This window comes from Gigantopelta aegis, unplaced genomic scaffold (assembly GCF_016097555.1).
Source record: "Gigantopelta aegis isolate Gae_Host unplaced genomic scaffold, Gae_host_genome ctg4467_pilon_pilon, whole genome shotgun sequence".
Taxonomy (NCBI): domain Eukaryota; kingdom Metazoa; phylum Mollusca; class Gastropoda; order Neomphalida; family Peltospiridae; genus Gigantopelta; species Gigantopelta aegis.
In genome coordinates this window covers 23,497-43,614 of record NW_024533880.1, presented here as the reverse complement: position 1 = coordinate 43,614, position 20,118 = coordinate 23,497, and the positions used below count along the sequence as shown (strand labels likewise).

At 31.0% G+C, this 20,118-nt stretch overlaps 2 non-coding genes across 2 annotated transcripts; both read right to left on the bottom strand.

The window, feature by feature from the left end:
* Positions 1 to 8,360: 8,360 nt before the first annotated feature.
* On the bottom strand, positions 8,361 to 8,478 carry LOC121392769. Its single transcript, XR_005960539.1, has one exon. It is a non-coding gene; the product is annotated as a U5 spliceosomal RNA (small nuclear RNA).
* A 690-nt stretch (positions 8,479 to 9,168) lies between these two features.
* On the bottom strand, positions 9,169 to 9,287 carry LOC121392768. The gene has a single exon (XR_005960538.1). It is a non-coding gene; the product is annotated as a U5 spliceosomal RNA (small nuclear RNA).
* Positions 9,288 to 20,118: the final 10,831 nt, after the last annotated feature.

Below are 20,118 nucleotides of genomic sequence, written 5' to 3'. Positions count from 1 at the left end.
TTAACATTTAATGATTAATAAGTTATATAAAGTGATTTAAAGTAGGGAACAGAAAAAAAACAACAGTTAAAGTTCTTTCTTTTTTGCTGTGAAGGTAATAAATAGCCCATAAAACCTAAACATAAGTTTGGTCAAAACTTGTATTAAATAAATGAAGGCATTTAGTCAAACAACCAATTAATTTTTAATTTTATTAGTAAAACAATTATAATCTTCTTTGCAGACAAGACAACTGGGTGTCAATGTACAGTAGATCTAATTCCCAACTGTAATGGTCTATGGTCAAAGGTTTATTGTAGTTATAAGCCAACATGTAAAAGACATTGGCATGAGCTCGCTATCTTTACCAAAATTTCAAGTTGGCAGTGTCAATGAACCGGGATATATTCGGATATAACTTCACCATGAGATTTCTACTACCTGCCACTGTTGCTACATATTTATGGCAGGTGCTGTCAAGCAATATTCTTTTAAAATTTTAAGTTGGCAAACTTTTACAACTGTCAACAATGACAAAATGAAAAAAGCTTTGTCATCAGGTCCATATACACATGTGCTTTACTTACTTATGACGAGTGAACTAGATATGTTAACCTATCAGGTTCTTTTTCCAAATAGTAACTTGCCTAGAGGTCTAACGCATTGTAGAGAATCACATTTAAAATGTATGAGTTAATGAATCCTATTATGATACATGTGTGTGTGTGGGGGGGGGGGGGGGGGGGGTGGCTTGCGTTGTATATATATATATATAGATATATATATATAATATATATAAAGCCTATATATTTACCAATTACCAAGTTTTACTGATTTAGCTTTAAAAACAAGGTGAGATGGTCTGACAAGCCTGCACAGCTTGAGTAAAGCTAACTTATTCTTTAGGGATGACTAATCAAAGCTCTTTGTTCTAACATTCTGAAAATATTTCTTATAGTAGCAGCTTAAAAACATCTTTCAAGACTGTAGATTCTTTAAGTAGTTATAATCCCAATGAATCACCAATCTTATAGGGCAATTTCTAAAATATAGACTAAGTCAGAACTTTTGCATGGGAGTAGTACCATGCTGTTAATATATACATACTTTTTGGAGCAAAACAAGTAAAAGAAAGAAAGAAAAAAATGCCATACCTTATCATAGGTCATTATGTACAGAAACAAAATCAATGCAAATGAGAAATGTAAGCTATATATATACTAATTACCTATCCAATCATGATCACACCGAAGTATTAGTACTAACTAACCATCTCTTTCAGGGTACTTTCATATTTCAAGGCGATCCTGTTATTTTGTAACAGTTTCAGATCTTAGAGCAATCAGCAATTCTGTCTTGTTGGACTTTCTCCTTTATTGAGCCAAAGGTCATACATTCTAAATAACTTCTCCTTCTCATTAGTAATTGCGAATATTTCTAGATCCACACTATCCAGTTGTAATGTATCCCTAACAGTTACCAATCAGCACCCGTTTTATAGCCCGTTAACAACACTTTCGAGAGTGATGGAGCCTGATTTAAAAGAAACTCAAGTGAATAATAAGGAACACTCCCAACAGCCATTTCAAAAAGAGATAAACAAAACACGCCCTAAATTCATATATTCGCGTACCCAGCCCTCCCCTGAGGGGAAGGTCTAAGACGAATTTCCTGCACGGGGAGAGGCTGGATAACGCGAGACGAAGCTAAAACACAAATTATGAAATAATTTTCAAGTTGAAGAACATGTAAAATATTTTTCATTTTCGGCTTATAATTAGTGTGTCTCTCCTACTTGTATATATGTCAATTATCAGTTCTACCATTAATGGAAATGGACTCACTCACCTCACTATTTGCACTTAAAAAGTTTACATTAGAGTTCATGGGACAGATAAGCTCATCATAATTACTTCATAATTATATGATCATGAGCTATAATGTTTTAAACATCATTTTTATTAACATTGTCCTTATTATGATAACTGTGGTTACTAAATCGCCACAAAAACACAAAAAAAACTGTATTTACTTCCATTGATATCTTTCCTTCTCTTAAAGTAAGAGGTTATGAGCATCAAAAATGTAAAAACAACCATGACTCATCTTTTTGTACTGGAGACTCCAACTTAGTAGAAAGAGAACTTTCACACAAACGTATGTACATGTATGTGTTTTCATTAATTAATTAATAAACAGTCTAAATTATGTACTATTTAGTCACTGTACTCAACCAAATGTAACATGACATAAAAGTTTCCATTAGAAAAAAACAAAAATAGTATCTCTATAATAAATTAAATCAAAAAACATGCATTTCCAAAAGTCATGTACATAGCCAATTTCAACCATAGATATAGTATTGTTTTTATTGGTTCATTGAAACAATTGAGAAACTATCATTATCATTCATAAAAAATCATAACAATAGTTATACTATTGAAAGATGAAAAAAGACTGGATGTTTTCGAAATTGATCGCTAACTACATCTAAAGAAAAAGATCATAATTTATGTTATCAACTTATAAAACATACTTCCTTCACCCTGTTGATTATTACTTTATCCCTAAAATTAGCTTTGATATACTTTGGTCTCCATTTTGAGTTAAAGTATTTTACTCTGTCATTGTTTTCTATAGTGATGAACCAAGAAAACCATTTATTTGCCTGAAGATAACCTAGACACAGTGCTAAGGCTAGACATGGTCCAAGGGGACATGTATTGCATGTCCATAAAAAAGAATGTGGCAAACTTTCTCATTAAAGTTTACATGTTGCCAAGATTCTTTTTCAATTACTGGAGTGATTTGTGTAAGGAAACGATATTAAATGTTCACATTTACTCACAAAGCAACACAATTAACATAAAGAGGTACACTTAACACTTAAAATTTCCTTTATAACAGTTATTCAAATGTGGATACAGCCATTTAAAATCATGCATGTATAGACTATTGTGCTTACCAGCATTTTCAAATGCTTGTTCTGTAGATCCACTAGAAGTCAAGTGACTAGTATCTAACTATAAAAATTGTTTACCATAAATCTCACAAGAAAATGGATTATAGAACAAACAGAATTAGAGATTGTCTAACAAAAATAATCAATTAAGTAATTATTATTATATTTTCCATCTTACATTACTAGTTCTGAAAGACAATAATTTGTTTTGGACCATCTGACAAATCCTTATGCTTTCTGAGATATTGTTTTTTCAAAAAACCTATATAGATACACCAGATAATAAATAGTTAAAGTTATGCAGTCACTAGTTATTAAATCCTCTTCTAATATTGTAGCAATGCTTCTCAGGGATTTGATCTTCTTCTCTAAGCAATACATCAAAAAATGTTATTTAGATATTGGTCCGAGTCTGCACGACTTGTAATTTTTGCCTATGAAGCTCATGAACTACTTGCTGGCTGTTTTTATAAGCTGAGTCTCCTTGATACTTGTAACTTATCTAAGAAAGTATCAGTTAAGATATGCTACTATAGAATTTAATCCAATATCCGATCAACGTTTGGTTTGAATGGCTTCAGCTAACTTGGCAATCTGTTTTCGAAACACTTCTGATGAAGGTTCTGGGAAAATAAAGAAATGTCCAATTTGCTCTGTCATGCCACATTACCTTACATACCTATTTCACTAGGTTGTATATCTCCAACTGGCTCACTCTTTAACTAGAATGCTCTAGATAAGCTTTAATATGAGTATGAAAAATTAAAAATATTATTAGAGTTTCTTACAAGGTCTAAAAGATCGAATAATTGTGTATTCTTAGTTTCAGACTTTACCTACCACTTAATGGCACAGTATAGTCAGTTCTGTGACTGGCATTGGTATTCAAGCAGATATAGTTATTGACACAGAAAGGAATAGAAGACGGGTTTGAGCACAAAATTCATCAACAACAGATTTAGATACCTAATTAAAAATAATTTAAAATAGTAATAGTGTATTAAACATGTACCTGTACAGGCCTTGTATGAGGAACGAATGTTCAATCCACTGCTAGAAGGATGATCTCCAATTATTAGTTCAATCTTTATCTTCTTCATACTCAAACGGAAAGGTATCACTTTTTCTTCTACTATAGCTTTTGGGAAGAGGATCTCTCTATGTACTGTTTATTATAATAAAATTGAACAGTCATGAAAGAAACATATAAAAAGCTATATATATATATATAATAGATTAGCTAACAATGTATACAATAATATAACATTAAAATTACTACATGCGTGTCTCAATCATAATAAAAGATAATTATCCCTTTACTGACCTCCTCAAGTACACTAAGATGTTCTGGAAACAATGAATCTATCAAAACCCCATTCACATACTGCTTCTTCTTCATAAGGACCACTATTCCTCCATAACAAGATGAAGGCCTTGAATACTGCCACATTGTTTTTAGAATAGCCAAACCTAGAAAAACCTTGAGAGCCAGATACTTCCATATGGTGCCTGGGATAGAATAGTCCCTATCTGTAATTGGAATCTGCAGCATGCTGAAGATTGTGGAATAGGAGCTGTAGCAAAACTCAAATAAAAAAAAAACATTTAGTGTGGTCTTCAGTAACCAGATGAGCACAGTGTTGGAATCTCTATTTAACTGGTTGTTGAAGTGGCATAGAAACAGCTATAATTATACCCAGACAGCACTAATCAAACTTCTTTCCTTCAGGTAAGTATAACATCCACCAACAAGTTGCAGTGAGTGATAGGTTATTTCACTACTCTCAGTTGGAGATAAAGCATTCTGAGGAACAGTAATCCTCAATCCATACTTCTCCAATTGTTTTTTTTCGAGAAAATTGAGGACTATCTCTCTTGAATTATGAAACTTCTCATGTCTACACCATATACCACAAAGATATCTGAAAAAACATCAATTGAAAGTTGTATTATAATTATTAATAGTACATCATATGACATCTTCTGTATATCTGTGACATTAGGTAGTAATTTCATCTGTTAAATTAGTTGTTTTGGTATAAATCTAGAAGATATATGAATTGTAGTAGATATAAACTGCTCATATTTATTAGTACAGGATATATGCAGTATACTATTATAGTATCTCTAGTCTATTAATTATGTCTCCTTGTCCACTAGTATGTGGTTTGATGTCACATTTTTGTTTTCCTTCAGATGACAAGTGAATTGGAGATAGCTAATAAAAATAATGAATCAAGTTTCATTATTATAATAGTTCCACTTACATGTGCAGCTCTGAAGATGATAACTTGGATGGACACCTGACAAATCTGTGCTTTCTGAGATATTTCGTTTTTCAATCTAGAGAGTATACCAGATAATAGTAAAACCCAGTGAAGTCATCAAGACATTTTATGTTTCATACTATTTTAATAATCAAGATATATAATAATCCAAGTATGCTAGTTATCTGCTAAAAGTAATGCAAGTAAGCTACGAAAATAATATACATGTTGCAATGTAATCACTTACTTGTCCAACACAATCAATAGTGGCTCCCTTTATTAAGTAATGATTGAGTAATAGATGGTCGCCACTCTCAACAGCATAATGAAGTGGAATTTTGTTATCCTGTAATTATAATAAATGTAATATTTCAATATAGTCCTTTACATTCGTAATACTATTAAATTGGCTTCTTTGTCAGTAATGCTGGACCAAATAGATTGGTAACCTTGTGATTGTTTTGTTATCCTGTAATTATAGTAAATTGTACATGTTGTAAATGTAGTCACTTACTTGTCAACACAATAAACACTGGCTCTTTATTGAGTAGTAATCTCTCAACAGCATAATAATAAATGTGGAGAGGAGGGTTTTTGTCAATGCTACAAAGAGAATATAAATTGACAAGGAAGAATAAATCAATTAAAGTCAATCCAATTATGGTAATTATTATATTGATTAGATTTTCAGTAAAAATACATTGTTAGACAATTTCATTTAAAGTTAATGCTGTTTACCTTGGTCAAGTGATGTTAGGATCTGCTTCATATATAAACACTTCAACAAAAACTGAGCTGGTAGCCATTTTGTGGTTGGACTACCAGTTGTATGAGTTATTTTAAGTCCTGATACTCCTCCTCTCAAGAGGTGGTTTCCACATGTTTAAACAATAAATTAGATACAAATCAAAAATATATGTATCTAGTGATGAGTACCTCTGTTACTGTCTTTGTTCTCAACAGTAGTTACTTTTAATTTAGAAGAAGAGACCTATACAAAATAAACAACCAGTTACTAAACATCATTCCAATTTATTTCATTATTGTTTTACAATTAAAAAGCACAAAACATTTACGTTTGTATATAAACTCATACATACTCACTAATCATTGATAATCTAAAGTGGCGCTTGGACCTATCCAAAAATACCAGATGTTCAATAACTCCCACACAAAATCACTGTAGTTGGTATATAACTTACTTCTCTAGCTAATAAACTGTTTTGTAGATACTGAAGTTTGTCTCTTCTGTAAAAGACCAGAATCATGACAAGTTCTTCCAATCACTAAATTAAGATATATTATTAAAACAATAATTATCCTAATAATAATTGATTTTGCGGGTCCAAGAAAGTAAGTATATTGTCCATCAATAGTTCTGTCTTGTTCTAAGAGATGTTATAATAAGTCATAATTTGAACAACTTATTTAATAGTTCTTTCTCCCATCTTGTATATAAACTGTATATTAACCTAAAAACAAATAAAATTAAGTAATAATTAATACAATGTAAAAATATGTATTAGTTAACTAAAGAACATGAAACAATAAAGGATGGAACTAATAAATATTATCATAGTAGTAGTTATCATCTTACATTCTGTCTTACAATATTCAATACTCAAGTTAAGCATACTGTTGTTACTACTAAACAAACTTGTATATATTAACTCACTGGTCTAAGATTAGGAGTAATGATGTTCAGAAGAAGAGGTACAAAGTAAACAGCTGAGGAGAGTGGGTCAAATTTTGTGTTACTATAGGGTTAGTATCAGACATCATTTGAGATAAAAACGTTGATAGATCTTTGAAACTTTTGATTGTTCTGAAAGAGAGACTTCATTATTAACGCAATATGATTGGTTGGTCAAATGTATGATTTAAAACAAACATTATATATTATTGTTGTTTGAAATCACTTATGATGAAAAAAACAGTGGGATAAGGCCAGGGTATACTGGTGATCACACCCACCAGACTTGCTGGTGTTGAACTGTGAATCCAAACAATAGAAAATGTCAGGATTCTGCTGTATAGGCCAAAACCTACATCTGATCTTTAAATAAATTTGTCATTATGGCAAGGACCTGGGATCATCAAGTTGCCACATAACTCTAAAGTACATTCATACATCGTTCTCCTTTACACATGATAGTCTTCTATAATGTGTATGTGTTGTACAAAAACTAACAGTACATGCTAGGTGTTGTTAATGTGACATTTATATAGTGTATAGTTGTTGTCATGTGATATAACCTATGATTGCTCTCTAGTTAGTTCACATTGACTATCCCACAAGTGCTTCACACATTAAACTTACTCATAAAGTCGAGAATAAATCACAACTACATAATCCAAAAGTACAGACCTTTTTGTACGCTATTAAAGTCAACACCAGCAAGCCCTGGTGGGTGGGGTCACACCAGTATTCCCTCGTTATCCCCTTTTATGACTCACAGAAAATGAATCATACAATTGATCAAGCAATGATATTAACAGTAGTGGTCATAGGTTTAAAAGACAACATTAGTCACCGTTGTAAACTTGAAGTAGGTAACAAAAGCATTATAATTATAGAGTTAAATTTAAACAAAACCATTTATATATCGCTGTAAGTTACTTCTGAGTTCTTACTTCAAATTGTCTATGTGGATATGGTACACGATGTACCAGTAGGTCCAGCATATAAGAAATGAAATACACACTAATATATGGTAAATAGGACATCAAATAGTACTCCTGTGTTGAGTGTATCATATTTAGTAATGTCTCCTTGAAAAAAGGATCCAGTCTGTGTGTCTCTGATACCTATAAAGAAATATCTTCTTACTATTTAGACCAGCTAAAATTTACAACAAACCACATGAGGTATTTACAACTATAATATTCATAGTCCTAATGGGAAAATTTGGAAGATCTAGTATGTAAGATCAAAAAGTCGTTTCAACCATAAAAGACTTGTTGATTTACAAACACTTGTGGACCATTTACTGCTGTAACTAATCATACTTGCAATCTACGAAAATCCACCTACTATTTCAGTAAAATTACTAAGCTACAATAAAATTTGGCAATATGTTAGTAGATCTAATAGGTTTACAGCTGAGCATGTAAAGAGGTAAACAGTTACTAATGTCTTTTAAAATCTTACTCGGCCATGATGAGGCCCTTAAAAAAATTAAAGTACACTCTTCATTTGGTCGCTCCCCCACAGAAATCTTTAGTAAAAAGGGCGAAAGATTTATGACGATTTGAGGGAAGACCAGAGTTAATTTCTGAAGATAGAATCTTTATTATATAAAGATAGAATCTTTAATACCCATTTATATAGCTGGTAAGTTACTTCTGAGTTCTTACTTCAAATTGTCTATGTGGATATTGTTACAAGATGTCCAGTAGGTCCAGCATATAAGAAATGAAATACTACACTAACATATGGTAAATAGGACATCAAATGTACTCCTGTGTTGATTGTATCATATTTGTAATGTGCTCTTGAAAATGATCCAGTCTTGTGTCTCTGATACCATAAAATAATATGTTCTCACTCATTAGACAGATAAAAATGTACAACTAAACCACATGAGGTACTATAATATTCATAGGTCTAATGGGAAAATTTGAGAGATATTGATCTTATGGGTTGATTGGTAGTAATTATATTTATCAAGCAACTCAATTGTTGTGCAAGCAGTCAGTAATTTCTATATAGTGTTGCATACATCACAGTAAAAAGATACATATCTAGGCAAAGAGCTAGGAGCTAGTATGTAAAAAGTCTTTCAACTATAAAGACTTGATTTAGAAACTTTGTGGGACATTGTAATTAATCATCCTTGGATCTATGAAACTCCACCTACTATTCAGTATTACAATAAAATTCTGCAATATGTTAATAGATCTAATAGGTTTACAGGTGGAGCAGTGTGAAGTGTTATTAATGCTCTTTTAAAATATTATCAGGCCAATGATGAGGCCCTTAAAAAAATTTGTGTTGGTACACTCTTCATTTGTCCTCCCCACGGAAATCTTTAGTAAAAGGCGAAAGATTTATACGATTTGAGGGAAGACCAGAGTTAACCTCTGAACACAGAATCTTTGATTTATATACCAATTTCATGTACAAACCTCTTGTGGGGACAGAGTTATATAATAATATTATTCATACTGTTATCATTTATCAACATCTACAATACCTACCTACTGTAAGACTCATACCTAAACTATAACCTGGAAATCTAATCACCAAACATTGATAACAGGGATTTTATCAAATAAGCAAGTTTGTATTGAAATTTTTAATAAATTAACATATTAATAACTTACAATTTGAATATTTGGATCTATCAATTTGACATTAAGATAGTTCTCAAATAATCTCTTATTAATAAAATCTTTCTTCATCATTAATATATTATGTTCCCTAACCTTGTAACACTTTCCCTCATATTCACCAGTACTAGAAGCTTCAGATAACATGTTATAAAATCGTGTAGCCTGAAGATCCTCTTTCTCTCTTTCAGATCCTATAATATGACATTACAAATTATAATACTCAACTATTAACATTACCAGGTATAGAATGAGAGCTAAGGGCATCAAATAATCCCACCATCTTCACTTCCTACTGTAACTGTATCTAATGCGAGAGATAATACACATATATTGTGTAATATACTATAATATACTGTAATATACTGTAATATACTATAATATACTGTAATATACTGTAATAGGTGGTTTGTGTACTTTTTAGTTGAAGGAAGTTTAAATACATCTTTCCAAAATGTTAACAAAGTCTTTTAGTCCAAAATCTATAGTTTGTACTGTAGCTAATGACACATCAGTCTTCTTATGATGAATAAACTACATCAACAATAATAACAATAATAATAATAATAATGAGATAGTAATAATAGTTGGTAGTAATTATATTACAAAATATTTCCACACATTATTATAACCCCAAATAGTCAAACACCAGTAAGACCTAGTTGGTGGAAGTCACCTAATATTCCTATTTACTACATCACTAACACTTTTAAATACTAAACTTGTTATCATACCTGTAGTGTATGTTAAACATGTTATAATATCATTGTCTGCTTTTCACAGAGACCATGAACTTGACATATTAACAGGACAGACCTCTCTTGACATACCTACAATAAGAGAGAAGACTATTGATTTTACTATTACTGGAGTAACAACAGAACAAACATGATATTATGTTTATATTGTTGGAAGTGAGACTTATTAAAACATAACATTATAAATTATTGTTACTGACTGATTATCTACATATAATGCTCGTCTGATAGTCTACCAGCTAGTCCTGTTGTTACTATTGATGGTATTGGTAATATAAGGCATATTGTCTTAACTGACAATATTATAATAGAGTTAATAATAGATAATTGTCTCTATTAGAGATACTTACAAATCATTACATATACAAATAATAGGTCGAGATTAGAAATGATTTAGACTTCTTTTTCCTAAAATAAAAATCAACTGTTTCAATTATAACTAATTAATATTACCTGTACTCTTGGTCTTAATAACATCAATTAAAACATTAATAGCAGCCTATAAAAATAGATAATAAATAACTCCTATATTATGAGTAGGAGACTCACAGCAGGTGCCCCATCAATTTCCATTAAACAATTAGGTCTAGTGATTCATTGACAAGTATTTTATTACTCCACCTAAAGAATACCAATTAAAGTGTTTTTGTAACTCTGGGGATACGGTGTTTGAAGTCCATGGGATGTTGATTTAAACTGTCCCAACAATATCATCATGGTTGAAAAATCTTATGACTCCTCTGTTATGAGTTTGGCTTCAAACATATATCTGGCAAAGGTTTCTATGGAAACTATCCAGTGTTTGACTAAGTGTAGCATATGCATATCTAGAAGTGATGATATTATTTATAGCATTCCTATATCTAGTTATCAGTGGCCATAGTTTAAAACTCTCCCTCCTCTCCTAAGTACACCCCCTTGTCCACCTCCCCTTAACAATTTCATGTAATAACCATATTACCATATTATATCACTATATAACATTAAATGTTATTTTTGGATTTATACTGTTTGAAACTCGTTAGCTAAGCAATATATAGAAATGAAAAAATATTCATGACATCTCATGGCCCTCTGCCTATGAGTTGACTTCAAACCTATATCCAGGAAAGGTTTCCATGGACTATCCAGTGTTGACCAAGTTTAGCATATCTGAAAGTGATAATATCATTACAACTTTCTTGTAAGCCATTCATCAAGTTATGTGAAGTTAGTCTCCCCCCTTTCTTTTCTGAATAGCATCCCCTCATTCAAAAATTCCTATATACTACAATATTAAATTATTGATGCATAAAAGTTCCCTGAAAGAATTACAGATCCTCCATAGATAGCCCACTGAAGTTGAAGAATCCATTTTCTTTGAATATTTACTTTCTGATCAAAATATCAAAAACCAAATTGAAACCTGACTTTGAAAGCCAATTATCCTAATCTGATGTTTTTAATTAGCTATATTTGTCATGTGATTGGTAAAACATACCTCTATTCAATAGATATATAGGTTTAAGAGTTTTTCAATAGTAAATCAATGTTGATTGTATTGACAAAGTAAGTGATTATAAAACATGATGCCACATTATCATAGGATAACAAAACTCCACTTTATTATGCTGCTATAGGAGGTGAAGACATTATCATACTTTTTCTGTAGTTCCTACTAACCACTCTTTAACTACTAGATCAGCTGAAAATAAATCATTTTTTTTGTAATAACCAACCAAACTGGATTCTACTAAGACAGTTCAACAAATTGTATATAAATTGCTAATAAAGTATGTAAACATTTATATTAAACAATAAGTGTGTTTGAAAATGCTATATAATTAAATTACATAGTGTTAGTACAACCGAGTTAACTATGTATAATGTTGAATTGTATATACAAAATCTTATGTTGGTATAATTCATTCTCTTATCTGCTTCATCATTTCATTGCCAATATCTCTTAGGGCTTGTCCTGCTGTGTGTTATAATAAAGTTACAAATCTTTACTAAAAATTGGACTTGATTGCTATTAGCTTCTATTGTCTCTGGAGTTTTCAACTATTGTATCAGCTTTATCATATGCTGTACCACACTCATACTTTTGATGTCTTTCCTGATCTTAGGAGCTATCAGTCCATCAGCATTGAGTTCATTAGCAATACGCAAAGGATTAGCTTCAATAGCTTTACAGAGTTTTGCAAACTGTTTTTGAAACACTTGAGATGGATCTAGAATACAAAATTAATATTAAAAGTTAGACTGTTGTGTTACATATTGTAACCTACCAATAAGTTGATGTGATGATGCCAACTTAGATGTAGCCAATGTTCCTGAGACTCTATCAAGGTTAGAATTAAATCAGTAGAAAAGTAAACTACTTACGCAGTAAACCACTGAGAGATAGGACAATGTATATCATTCTAACTCTTGATTCAATTCCTTTCAATGGAACACTGTAGTTTATTCTCCTAACAGTACTTGGACTATGATCAGCAGATATTGTAATAAGTATAGATGGAAAAGATGGAGGAGAAAGAGCACCAAACTCATCTACATCACTCTTTATACCTGCAGAAGTCCATTTACTTGAACAATACTGAGTAATATCTATACTTTCTAACCAATGATGGAAAAGCATGTGGTGAATACTCCCATCATACATATGGATGTTCTTGTTCTTCTCCAAAGAACTATATCAACAGAACCATCAACATCAAAAATAAAAGCAAACAACAATATCTTTCACAACATCACATGGAAGAGAAGTCTTAATATACTGTTAATGAACAATCAATGAATGTGGTATTTAATTATTGTTACCTCAAGTTTAGAACATTGAGATGTTTAGCAACCATAAATCTTATTAACCCCCACTCATGGTCATGTATGATCCTTAATAACTTCATATACCACCTGGCCTACATACTTGTTATCAGGAGATGAACTACTAGCAAAGGATTCATCTAGTGGGATGTATTCAATATAATAGCATGTAATGTATAGTATATACTTCTACAGGAAAAGTTAGAGACTGTACACTAGGAAGTGTTAAAGAAGTATGCTCCGGGGAAGGGTTCCAAAGTATAGATAGCATGTGTAATTTGTGTATTGATCAATTCATCCACTTGATAGATGCTTAACTTCTGAGTTTATTACAAGTGAGTCATCTACCATTTACATATAGTAATAAATAGACACATCTATAGTCTCTAGATTTTACTTCCTCTGTTGAGCTGATTGTTTGAATTTTAGTAGAAATAGTTCTAGTTCTGCGCATGCTGAAAAACGTGATATGGTTCTTGATGTGGCCTCATGAGAAGATGTCACAGTATGACATCACATTGTCTATCTGTTCAACGGCTGGCAATTCTTCTAAATGTACCTTTGCTCCATGGTATGTATTCTTCCACTTTGATATAGCAGGTCTACAATTCTCATTTGTAGAACTAACATGAGATATTTATGTAAACTTTAATTTGATTTGTAGGTAGCTAACAACTTCACAGAAATTATAATTCACGAAGAAGTCTCAGTAAAGCACTCCTGATAATTATGTAAGCAAAATTAAGAGAAAATTTTACTACAATGTTCTCACAGTATTAGTAGTAAATACATAATAATATTTAAAAGGATATGTAAGCATATGTCATAATAGTGCGAACACAACAGTGAAACTAATTAATTTAGTTAATAAAAACTAAATTAATACTAACTGAGTTCTTACAATTAAATTATGTCCATTATACAGTGTATACTTTAGATTTTATTGAAATATGACATTTATATGTACTAGTAGGCGTGTCTTTCATTTCTAACAGTAGTTGTAGCAATCATCTTTTCATCCTTCTCATGATACTCCCTCAATGATAACCCAATACCTAAAAAATTGGCATATACAAAACAGAATGATTGCAAAAGTCTTGTAAAATGACCATTCTCATCTATATAGTCAACATTCATGTTAAACAAAAGATTTGAAAAGATTATTAGTAGATTCATCTTTAATATCAGTTGTTTGATATAAATCTCGAATATATAGAGTCTAATTATAACATCATATTATAAATCAGTATTCACATATTGCTACAGACAAAATTCTCTTGTCAAAAATGTCCTCTGTATGATGGCATGTTCTAAGTAATTATTTGTTGACAATGATAATAGAAATATTATTTACTTAATTTGATTATCAGATCACTGTTACATGGCATTTCAGGTAGAGACTGAGTCACAATAAAGCTATTGTTATTTATAGTTTAACAGTTCATAAAACATTAAAGATGAATCAGATACTGACTTTAACAAGTATATTCATCTTAATTTTTGCTAAATATAATGTAATGATATAATGGTATCTATTCTTTGTCAATAGTTCAAGTTATAAATTGAAAATACTTCAGAATTAACATTCCAAAAAGGTATGTGTTTTATAAAATTCTGATAGATTGTTTTACAAGAGAGAATTAAAAAGGCAAGATGTGCAATTGATAATATGTGGTAGATATTTCCTGATCCATATATCTTTAAAACTACTATATTAAGTGTAACCTATCTGTTCAGTTTAGGATAACATATGATATAGATTTGAGTACAGTATCTCCATGCCTAGTCTACCAGTAGTACTACATAATCTTTTACTTCTTCACACAGTATATGCTAACTTTTTGCTTTTATTTCAGATGACAACGGAATTAGAGATTGCTAACAAAATAATCAATCAAGTGATTATTATAATATTTTCAACTTACATGTGCCAGCTCTGAAAGATGATAATATATGGGGACATCTGACAAATCCTTTGCTTTCTGAGATGTTGTTTTTTCAACCTAATGTATATACAGATATATAAAAGTTATGCAGTCACTAGTTATACATCTCTTCTAATATTGGTAGCAATGCTTCTCATGTGTTGATCTTCTTCTCTAAGCAATACATCACAATGTTTCAGATTCAGATATTTGTCAGAGTCTTCACGACTTGTAAGTTGCCTATGGCATTTCACGAACTACTTTGCTGGCTTTTTATAAGTTGAGTCTCCTTGTATACTTGTAACAATCATCTAAAAAAGTATCACTTAAGATACTGTTACTATGGAATTTATCCAATATCCGATCAAAGTTTGGTTGAATGGCCTTCAGCTAACTTGGCAATCTGTTTTCGAAACACCTCTGATGAAGGCTCTGAAATAAATGTTCATTTTGCTCTGTTATGCCACATTAACTTACATACCTATTTCACTAGGTTTGTATATCTCCAACTGGCTCACTCTTTACGCTATAATGTTCTAGATAAGCTTTAATCTGAGTATGAAAAAAATAAAACATTATAGAGCTTCTTACAAGGTCTAAAAGATCGAATAATGTGTGGGATTTCTTTAGTTTCAGACTTCACTCCCATCAATGGCACAGTATAGTCAAGTTCTGTGACTGCATGGATCAAGCAGATATAGTTTATTGACACAGAAGGAATAGAGGGTTTTGAGCACAAAAATTCATCAACAACAGATTTAGATACCTAAATCAAAAATAATTTAAATACATAATGTGTATTAAACATGTACCTGTACAGGCCTTTGTATGAGGACGAATGTTCCATCCACTACTAGGAGGATGATCTCCAATTATTAGTTCAATCTTATCTTCTTCATTCTCAAACCTGAAAGGCTACACTTTCTTCTTCTTTTAGCTTGTTTCACGGAAAGATCTCGTTATGTACTGTTTTATTATAAGAAATTGAACAGTCATGAAAGAAATGCATGTAAAAAGTATAGATTTATTTAACAATGTATACAATAATATACATTAAAATTACTACATGTGTGTCTCAATCATAATAAAAAAACAATTATACATTGTACTAACCTCATCAAGTGCATTAAGATGTCTGGAAACAATGAATCTCAAAACCCATTCACACCTGCTTTTTTCTTCATAAAACACTTTTCCTATATACTAGTGAAGGCCAAAAATACTGCCACATTCTTTTAGAATAGCCCAAATAGAAAACTTTGAGAGCCAGATACTTCCATATTGGTTGCCTGGATAGAACAGCCCTCATCTTGTAATTGAAACTTGTATGCATGTTGAGATTTGTGGAATAGAGCTGTATGCAAAACTTAAACATTTAGTGTGATCTTCAGTAACCAGATGGACACAGTGCTGGATCTCTAATTTAACTGGTTGTTGAAGTGGCATAGAAACAGCTATAATATAGACAGCAACTAATCAACTCTGTTCCTTCAGGTAAGTCATAACATCCACCAACAAGTACAGTGATAGTTATTTCACTACTCTCAGTTGGAGCTAAAGTATCTTGAGGAACAACAATCCTAATCCATACTTCTCCCAATTGAGAAATTGAGGACTATCTCCTGAATTATGAAACTTCACACTCCTATACATATACCATGAAAAGTATCTGAAAAACATCAACTAACAAGTTACATTCTAATTATTAATAGTACCATCATATGACAACTTCTGTATATCTGTGACATTAGTAGATTCATCTTTAATATCAGTCATTTGCGTATAAATCTAAAATATATGAATTGTAGTAGATATAACTGCTCATATTTATTATACAGGATAATATGCAGTATACTATACAGTATATCTTAGTCTATTATTACTGTATACCTTGTCCACTAGTATATGGTTGGATGTCAATTTTTTTTTCGTTCAGATGACGAGTGAATTAGAGATAACTAAGAAAATAATTAATCATTCAAGTTATCATTATTATAGTTTCCACTTCCATGTGGTAGCTCTGAAAATGATAACTTGGATGAGACATCTGACAAATCCTGTGCTTTCTGAGATATTGCTTTTTTAATCTAGAGATATACCAGATAATAGTAAAATCCAGTAAAGTCACCAGACATGATGTTTATACTATTTAAAATAATTCAAGAAATATAATACTTACTGTAACATGTGAAATATTCATCAGAAGTGATAGAATGTGTTGAATGTGTTTTCTTTGTTCTTTTTTTATTTTCAAATCCCAGAAATCCTCTCTTTATCAATCCTTAGGTGTCTCGGCTGTGTTTTTTTCTGTTAGTAAAAACCATTAGTGATCCTAACCACAATGAAAATTCCAAGTATGCTAGTTATCTGATAAATATTTGTTAAACATTTTTACTTACTATGGTATGTAATCACATAAATGTAAAAATATAATTTTTACACTATTATAAAGACTGTGTAGCTAAATATTAAAAGTATTAGACATATATCATGAAATGATAAATCAACATTGTTATTAGTAACATGTTAGATGTCAGAGTAATTGAACATGTATGATTGTGTAAAATAAACAAATTGGCTATTCTTACAGACAATCATCAAAGATTATTAACTTTACAATACTTACCCTGTTCTTAATTCTAGGATTTGCACCACCTTTTAATAATAATCAACAATAGTATTATAACTATCCATGTCATGCATGTGGGGACTGAGATGATCATGGGTTGAAAAAACCAAATGAAGAGCAGTGTTACCATCCTATGTTATTAAGATTGAAGATGGCATAAAGATATTTTAATCATATTTACCTCATCTTTAATGTTAGGATCACATCCTTTGTCCAACAGTGTTCTACTGATCATATCATTATTAATGTGACTTCTCTCAGCAGCATAATTGAAGAGCAGTCCTCCCTCTTAATAGAAATATCTCAGTAATAAAGTGACAGATATTGAATGTTTTTACTGTTTGACACACTTCACAGATCAAGCAGTTCATGAAACATATATATTGTAATATATATTCATTGTGTTATACTATTGTTATATGTCAATATTATTAGTTAGACAAAATTACTCTTAAGAGCTATTTTCTTGAGCTCAACAGATGGTCCCATAATGCCAGGTAGGTATTGCTGCATAGAAGCTTTACTTTTTTTCTATCATTATGAGCTCATGTTTATCTAATGAAACATTATTAATATTAGTTCACCTCATCCAAGCTATTAACATCAATGCCTTTATCTATTATCATTTCCAAAAGATCACTGAGACCACCTTCAGCAGCACAATGAAGTAATTGTTCCTGATAATTAAATTTAGCTATATTAAAATTACATAGTTATTTACTTTGTAAATTGGCTTCTTTATCAAGTAGTAGTTGAACAACAGACTGATGTCCTCTCTTAGCAGCATAACTGAAGTGGAGTTTTGTTATGCTATACAACATAAAATGGTAAAAACAGATTTGTAGTAGTCAATAATATTTAGACAATGTTATTAAATATTCCAGAAATATACCACTAGTTCAGTCTTACCTCATCTACAGCATTAATATCAATATCTTGAGATACTAGTATTTTCACACAAGATCACCAACACCACCTTCAGCAGCACAATGAAGCATTTGTTCCTGTTTAATAAATTAAACAATATTAAAATTACATAGCTACTTACTTTGTAAATATTGGCTCCTTTATCAAGTAGTAGCTGAACAATAGACTGATGTCCTCCTCTAGCAGCATAATGAAGTGGTGTTTTGGTTATGCTACATAATAGTAGGTAGATGGTATTAATAGATTGTTAGTCAGTATACTTAGACAATATTATGGTAATACTTGAAAAGCAGAAGGAGTTTAGACTTATGCTATCAACATTTTCAGATAAATGACATAGTATCATATCTAAACAGAGGTATACCCAATTCAGTGCGTACTTTAAAATAATGCAAGTAAGCTATTACTACTTGACATATTATATATTTTGTCAGTATATGAGGATAACCTGAGCTATGATACAGGAATATTTACTATAATAAAAATAGATTTGTTAGTTTATTTTATAATACTTTTAAAAGCTGAAGGAGTAAGACTTACAATACAAACAATTTCATGTAGATAACACAGACATACTATCATTTCAAAATAAAGGTATTCTTTGTGTACTTTAAAGAAGCTAATGCTAGTATTAATCAATTAATTATTATAATTAACCAAGCATATCCTTTGTCAGTACATGTGGATACTTAGAGCTATAATGTAGATATCCCATACATCTACCACTAGTTCAGTCTTACCTCATCTACATCATTAATATCAATATCTGGGATATTAGGTATTTCCACAAGATCAATGAGACCACCTTCAGCAGCACAATGAAGTAATTGTTTCCTAATGAATTAACTCAATTATACTAAAAAACTATGTAGCTATTACTTTGTAAATATTAGCTCCTTATTAAAGTAATACTTGAACAATAGACTGATGTCCTCTCTTAGCAGCATAATGAAGTGGAGTTTTGTTTTCCTGTAATTTTAATAAATTTAAATGTTTGGAATGTAGTCAGTTACTTTATCAACACAATCAATACTGGGCTCCTTTATAAACTAATTCTTGAACACTAGATAGTTACCATTCTCAGCAGCATAATGAAGTGGAGTTTTGTTTTTCCTGTAATTTTAATAAATTTAAATGTTGTAATGTTGTCAGTTACTTTGTCAACACAATCAATACTGGCTCCTTTATAAACTAATCATGAACACTAGGATAAATACCACTCTCAGCAGCATAATGAAGTGGAGTTTTGTTTTCCTGTAATTTTAATAAATTTAAATGTTGGAATGTATTCAGTTACTTTATCAACCAACAATACTGGCTCCTTTATAAAACTAATTCTTGAACACTAGGATAGTTACCATTCTCAGCAGCATAATGAAGTGGAGTTTTGTTTTCCTGTAATTTTAATAAATTTAAATGTTGTAATGTTGTCAGTTATTTTTGTCCAACACAATCAATACTGGCTCCTTTATAAACTAATTCATGAACACTAGGATAAAATACCACTCTCAGCAGCATAATGAAGTGGAGT